Below are 8,177 nucleotides of genomic sequence, written 5' to 3' on the forward strand. Positions count from 1 at the left end.
CACCCACAATCACCCACACACATACATATACACCCACACACATACATATACACCCACACACATACATATACACCCACACACATACATATACACCCACACACACACACGCACACATACACCCACAATCACACAACCACAATCACACACCCACAATCACCCACCCACACACACACACACACACACACACACACACACACACACACACATACCCACCCACACACACACACATGCGCACACACACACGCACACACACGCACACGCACGCACGCACACGCACACACACACACACATTAGTCAAAATATTAGGTTCTAAAGAATGAACGCACTTATGGTGAAACTCCTCACAGCAAATTCTGCACACTAGCTTTTGTGCATTTCCTGGATGCTGCTGTTCATTTTTTCTTGCATTCCCTCATGCTTTGGAAACTGTTCCTTCCCTCCTGAAGATCCTCTTCACAATCGACCAGTAACGTTCAACTTGGCAAAGTTCTGGACATTTTGGTGGATTGATGTTTTTCTCGACGAATTGGATGTTATTGTCTGAAAGGCACTGTAGTACAGGCTTAGCGCAATGTATAGATACCAAATTCGGCCAAATGAGAGGGGGAGACTGATACTTTTGTAGAGGGGCCACAATATCTTTTACAATTAATCATCTTTGTAAATTTGAGCATTTATTGCACACTGTGTGAAGAAAAAAGGCTGGCAAAGGGTGAACATGTGCATTCCATAACCTCTGTTCATTAACTCCTATTCCTACCTCCACGAGGTGCCGGCTGGGGTACGCAACTTCGGTTGTCGTATGCTAACAGGAAAGGGGCACAGTGGCTCCCGCCCACATTAAGATGGCAGCCCCATCAGCGGGATAAGGACCTTAGGTTAACAGCCTACTGTACCAGAACACTCAAAAAGTTAATGAAAATGAAAGAAGAAATCTCTCCGGATTATTGGCAACGACCTTTAGCATGAAAACACGGACACGAATCGGAACATGGAATATACTGACCCTTGCCCAGCAGGGCAAGCTGGCCCAACTTGCAAGGGAAGCTAGCCGCCTGAAGCTTGAAATCCTGGGGCTGGGCGAGGTCCGCTGGCCAGGTACTGGCGAACACAGGACATCATCCGGGCAAGTCTTGCTCTACTCTGGCATACGAGGTGAAAATGCCACTCGAGAAAGAGGAGTTGGATTCCTACTGAGCCCAGGGGCACGTGCGGCCCTGATGAAGTGGGAACCAATAAATGAGCGAATAATCGTTGCCAGATTTAGAACACGGGTTAGGAACCTTACGGCAATCCAGTGCTATGCGCCAACAGATGCTGCCGACCTGCAGGAGAAAGAGAGCTTTTACAGGCAGCTGAACAGCGTGGTTGAGAAAATCCCGAAGGGGGACATCCAAATTCACATGGGCAACTTCAACGCGAACATTGGCTCAAACAACGCGGACCTTGAACGCGTCATGGGACGCCATGGCCTAGGAGAGATGAGTGAAAACGGGGAGCTGTTTACAGAATTCTGTGGTAATAACGACATGGTCGTTGGTGGATCGCTCTTCCCCCATAGACCAGTACATAAAGTCACGTGGGTTTCCCGCGACGGCCGAACAGAAAACCAAATCGACCACATCTGCATCAGCCGGAAATGGAGAAGGAGCCTTCTTGATGTACGCAACAAACGCAGCGCTGACATTGCATCCGACCATCATCTTGTTATCGCTGAGATACGTCTGCGCGTCGCACGTGTCCAACGACGGGAGGAGAAAGTTGGGTGCCGCTACGACGTCCGCCGATTGGAGAATCCTGAGGTGAAAAGGGCCTTTGTTGAACAACTTGAATCTCGAGCCTCGGAGTTGCCATCTGGTGGAACCGTCGAAGAGCAATGGACCGGCATCAAGAACGCCTTCATCACGACCAGTGATGAAACCCTCGGCAAAGCGCGCAGTGGGCGGAGGGAGTGGATTTCGGATGAAACTTGGAGGAAGATCGACGAGCGGAGAGAGCCCAGCAAACCACAAATCGTATAATAATGTGTGAAAATCATTTTAAATATCGCTAAACAAATTCGAAATCGTACATAAGGCTTAATAAAGCGCACCCTAGTTTTCATTTATTCGTACAAAATGATAGTAACTGATTCACATACGATTTTCGTCACAGAATTGTATAGCATTATGGAACTAATCATGTTGAGTCGGATTTCATCGTATACAAATACTTATGAATGTGAATTATTTTCATATAACTTGCAGTACGTATATCGCCTCCAAAACAGTACACATATGCTGGTTTCGTGCGTCGAATGCGATTTTTTTAGATATATATCGGTACATAAATCAAATTTGTTACTTTGATATACGTACGAAAATGTTTGCTGGGAGGCGAAAGCCGGCATTGAGCGAGCGCGGACCAGATCGGTTAAGACAGCTGCCCGTCAACGATACGCCGAACTGGAGATGGCTGTTAAACGTGCTTGTAGGCGGGACAAGAGAGCCAGGACTAACTCCCTAGCCGAACAAGGAGAAACCGCCGCCGCCAATGGTGATATCCGTTTGTTGTACGATATTTCTCGCCGCCGTAGTGGTGTCAGGATGAATACAAAGACGCTAAAGGACAGAGCTGGTCAGCTATTGACTGACCGTACAGAACAGCTTAAGCGATGGACTGAACATTTTGAACAACTCTTCCGAGTTTCAAATGTCAGAGACCAACAAAACCAGCAGCGTACGACGCCTACAGTTCGTCGAATAAATCGCGTGAACTCGGAGGCGCCATCGCTGGATGAAATTGCAGCAGCCATCAAGAGTATGAAATCCAATAGAGCGCCAGGGATAGACTGTATTTCAGCCGAAATGCTCAAAGCTGACCCATCTTTGTCAGCCCAGGTGATGCATCAGCTTTTCAGCAATATTTGGGAAACCGCAACTTTTCCGGTGGACTGGATGCAGGGCATATTGGTCAAAGTCCCTAAGAAAGGAGACCTAACGGAATGCGGTAACTGGCGTGGCATCACGTTGCTCTGTATTACTCTCAAAGTACTCTGTAAGGTAATCCTCAACCGGATCCAGGAGAAGATCAACGCTACTCTCCGGCGGCAGCAAGCTGGATTCCGTGCTGGCCGATCATGTGTAGACCATATCACAACGCTCCGCATTATATTGGAGCAGATCAACGAATTCCAGGACTCTCTACTGCTGGTGTTCGTTGACTTCGAAAAGGCGTTCGACCGACTCAATCACGAAAACTTCTGGGCCGCACTTAGGCGTAGAGGAGTTCCAGATAAGCTAGTCCATCTCATCGAGGCTCAGTACGAGGCGTTCTCGTGCAAGGTTTTGCACGACGGCGTCTTGTCCGACCCCATAAGGGTTACTGCTGGCGTGAGACAGGGCTGCATTTTATCACCGCTTCTGTTTCTCATCGTTATGGATGAGATATTAGTTGGAGCAATTGACAGTAGACCAAATCGAGGATTGCCCTGGAATCCTCTAACGATGGAGCAGCTAAATGACCTCGACCTAGCCGACGACATTGTCTTGCTCGCACAACGCCGAAACGATATGCAGAGCAAGTTAGACGACCTCTCCGAGAGCTCCCAGGCAGGTCTCACAGTCAATGTAGCGAAAACTAAGTCTATGGTAGTGAACACTGACAATTCCACCAACTTTACAGTAGCGGGACAACAAGTTGAGCAGGTAGCCGTCTTTCAATATCTTGGTAGCCAACAACGCCCGATGGTGGTACCAAGACTGATATAGCCACACGGATCAGGAAGGCCAGGGGTGCCTTTGCAGGTCTGCGAAACATTTGGCGCTCAAACCAAATCACTCTACGTACGAAAACCCGAATCTTTAATTCAAACGTTAAATCCGTACTGCTGTATGCCTGCGAAACGTGGTGCGTCTCAGCCGAGACAACGCAAAAACTGCAGGTATTCATTAACCGGTGCCTGCGATATATTATTCGTGCCTGGTGGCCTGATAATTGGATATCCAATGAGGAACTCCATCGTCGGTGTCATCAACGGCCGATAACCACAGAAATTCGTGAGCGTAGGTGGAAGTGGATCGAACACACCTTGAGGAAAGGAGCGAACGAGGTTTGCAGAGCAGCACTCGACTGGAATCCACAAGGACAGCGTAGAAGAGGCAGACCCAGAGGCTCATGGCGACAGAGCTTAGCCAACGACATCCGGGCTGTAGACGAAAACCTGTCCTGGCGACAGGTAAAAGCCATGGCGGGTAACCGTCAGCAGTGGAGATCTCTGATTTCATCCCTTTGTTCTGCCGGACCGGCGGACATGGACACATAAGTAAGTAAGTAAGTGTGTGAAGAAAATACGCATCGCAGACCACAAGTACAAATAGCATACCATACTAAAACCTTCTGTCCAAACTTTTCCAGCGCAATCGTACTGTCGGTATCGTCCACCACCTCGTCTACCGATTTCGTGTAGAATTTCAGCCCTGGAAGCCCTTTTGAATTCTGTCTGACGTACGTTTCGCCGTCCTTATAGAGGCACTTGCTGCCGTTGTCTATTATCCGTTTATAGTTACCGTGCCCTTATTTAGGCTCGAAATTATTGCTCTACGAATTTCTTAGATACCTTATGATTCTTGTATGTCTTTACGGAATTCCTGACCTTGATTCACTGAATTATCGCAAGCCTTGTTTTAAGTATTTTAGCCAAATAAGACGTTGTTACCAATCGGTGTCATTTAATATGAGTTCTTATTTCAGAATCTACTGGGGCCAACTGGAACCAGGTTTTCTTCCGGAACGAGGCAGATCCTTCAATGAGCTTTTTTTCTTATTTATTGATGATATTTTTACGCTTGTGTGGTGCACTTTAAACTGTTTTGCGATTTGGTTGATAGAAAACACCGTTTTCAGTGCACCAACTGTGCAGAATTTTTTTTCTGATTACAAGCACGGGCATAAGGCCTGGAACTGCAAGGGGCCAGATAGGAGTCAATTGTGTACGAGATGTGGTAGTGCTGGCCATAAAGCAAGGGACTGCGCGGAGCCGCCCAAGTGCTTGATCTGTATCGGTAAACGGAACGCAAAGCACGTAACGGGAGGTTCAAGGTGCCCGGCTGGTGTGCCGGCGACCAAGCCACGATCGTAGTGCAAGTGACACAACTCAACCTGAACCACTGCAGCACGGCTCAGCAGCTGCTACACCAAGCAGTTTCCGAGTCGGCAACGGACATTGTCATCATTTCGGACCCATATCGCTTCCCTGCCGGAAACGACAACTGGGTCTCGGATAGGTCAGGATGGCGGCCATATGGACGACAAATCGGTTCCTAGTTCAAGACGTTGTGTCAACTGAAGACGAGGGATTTGCGGTTGCCAAAGTGGGTGGATTGTTCTACTGCAGCTGTTATGCTCCGCCGAGTTGGTCTATCGAGCAGCTTACGCGTATGGTAGACCGAGTATCAGTTGTGCTGACTGATATAAGGCCGGTGGTTGGGGCGGGCGACTTTTACGCTTGGGCGTTAGAGTGGGGAAGTCGTCGCACGAACCATAGTGGTCGGATTCTGGTCAAGGCTCTGGCAAGGCTCAACGTAGATCTGACCAACGTCGGTACCAAAAGTATCTTTAGTAGGAGTCTATCATCGACGTGACATTCGGCATTCCTGGTCTAATAGGAGACTGGAGGTAGACCATGCCTACACTCACAGTGACGATCAGGCGGTTCGCTATGGTGTCGGTCAGATAACGAGGTGGCAGGCGGCGGGTAGAGCCGACACTTCAAGACATGGAAGACATCATACATCGATCCTGAAGTATTTGTAGAAGCGATCCGAATGCGGTGAACGCGGTATGCCCGATCCGAACGCTGATCATTTGATTGAGGTACGAGCATGTGACGACACCATGCCCAGGAGAGGCCGACCTAGGTATGGCAGGTCACCGGCTTACTGGTGGACAGATGAAATTGGGGAACTCCGCGGAGCGTGCTTTCGTGCGGGGAGAATTATACAAAGAGCTCGTCCACGTACCGTGGAAGTCCACGGTGAATCTATCAGAAAAGTGGAGTTGATGGCTGCCCACTCTATAAGCATTGTTGAAGATTGGATGCGCTTTAGGAAACTGAAGCTAGCGCATCACAAAACGGAGGTTATTGTGGTGAACAACCGCAAGTCAGTGCAGCAAGCAAAGATTAGCGTCGGGGACTGCACTATTTCGTCAACGCGGTCCTTAAAACTTCTGGGAGTTATGGTCGACGATAAGCTCAAGGTCAGGATTCATGTCGACTATGCTTGCAAAAAGGCTTCCACAGCTATTTCGGCATTGTCTCGTATGATGTCTAATTGCTCTGCGGTATATGGCAGCAAACGAAGGCTATTAGCCAATGTGGTCCAGTCCATACTTAGGTATGACGGGCCGGTGTGATCGTCGGCGTTAGGAACCAAAAGTACCTATCGTCTCATGTGCTCGAGAGAGCGTATCGCACAGTTTCAGATGACGCAGTCTGCGTCTTAGCGGGTATGATGCCTATAGGCATCATCATCAGCGAGGACGTAGAATGCTTCAACCAACGTGGAACTAGAGGCATACGGAGAACCACAAGGTCGGCCTTAATGACCACATGGCAGCTGATTTACGTTCATTTGGGAAGTGTCATTGAAGATGCGACACGCCCTGGCAGGTGTTGTGGGTTCAAATCCGGTTATAATCTCTGATTACAGCTTGGTTCGACTCATGCACCTTCCAGCATTGGACAAAAGATAGGAGTCACAACGACAACTTGTTAACCATAGCTACCTATTACCCCCCCCTTCCTTTCCACCCTTCCCCTTCATTCCCGAAAAAATCCTTCTTCATTACTTTCCCTTACCGTCCCTTCATCAATTGTAGAAATCATCGTTTCAAAAAAAAAAAATAAGAGATGACTTTTTAAATCTCCATTTCCTAGTTTAATCACTCGCCAGTGGTTTATATTCATTACCAAAAAAAATCAACAAAAAAATGGAGGTATTATTTGAAAATACATTGATCATTGCTAAAAAACGCCTGCTTGAAATTAAAGTAAGATGCGCTTTAATCAACCCACTATCGCACGCTTTTCTCGTAAATAATAATCAATATTGACCAGTAAATAACCTTTTACTGGGCCAAACCACGATGATTTTCTGTAGCTGTTGGATAAATGAACCCTATGCTATCATGAATGACGAGGAAGCTTATCAAGGGAAATCTATATAATTAGCAAAAACCAAAAACTTTCACTAACAGTGGAAGTTGGCCAACTGTCAACGTTAGCCAGAACCACCAACCATCATTCCGTTAATCACTCAGCCGCGGTGACCGTGTCATAAGCTGTTTCCTCATTTATTTGTTTGCTTATCGGCACTGGGAAAGAGTTAGATAAACAAAAAAGCGGAAGTAAATGGAGAAGTTCGATGTTTTACTATTAAATATATCGTATTTCAGAATGCTGAATTGATGAGATAGTTTGGTGTTCCTTATGGTTCAGTGCTGCAGTGCTAAACCTCTATTGGGAAAGTTGAAAACGTTTGAAGACGACCTTGTTGATTATTAATTCGACTTAAAAAAATTTTAATACCTTTGCTAATAATATAAACGTCCTGTGTAACGTTCGGGAAAATAATGTAGGAACCAAGTAACGGAAATTTCGAATTTAAACTTTTTACCTCTGATACTATAACAAAGGTTTAGAAATTGGTCAAAAAAACCTGAAATAGATCTGAGGCAGAGTACAGAAAAATGTAAATTTAATTTTCAAATTGAGTTTAAAATTATTTGGCAGCACTGGTGCTCAAAAATAATATCTTTTTCAAATTTTTTCGGTAATTTCCTTTAGAAATTTGAAATAGTGTATTTCTAAACCTAATATTTTCGGAGATATAAGCAAAAGAAAATAAAAGGTTTTGACAAAAACGAGTATTTTCCTTAAAAATGGAGGTGCTCCCATTAATCGGCCTAAACGTCCTTAAAGATTTGATCTTCGACTGAGTTCAGAGTTCAGTTGCAGCACCGCCCAGCCGAGATTCGAACAGGTGGCTCGTTAAACCAGCATTATACCTTAAGGTTAACTGGTAATTCGTACTAGGAAGGGAATTAAAAGGTAAAAGTTACATAATAATTAAATATTTTGTTGCATTACACTACAGCAACCGTTACATTGCTGCAACTACTATGTTCCGTAGGTGTTG

Source organism: Sabethes cyaneus, chromosome 2, assembly GCF_943734655.1.
Source record: "Sabethes cyaneus chromosome 2, idSabCyanKW18_F2, whole genome shotgun sequence".
Taxonomy (NCBI): domain Eukaryota; kingdom Metazoa; phylum Arthropoda; class Insecta; order Diptera; family Culicidae; genus Sabethes; species Sabethes cyaneus.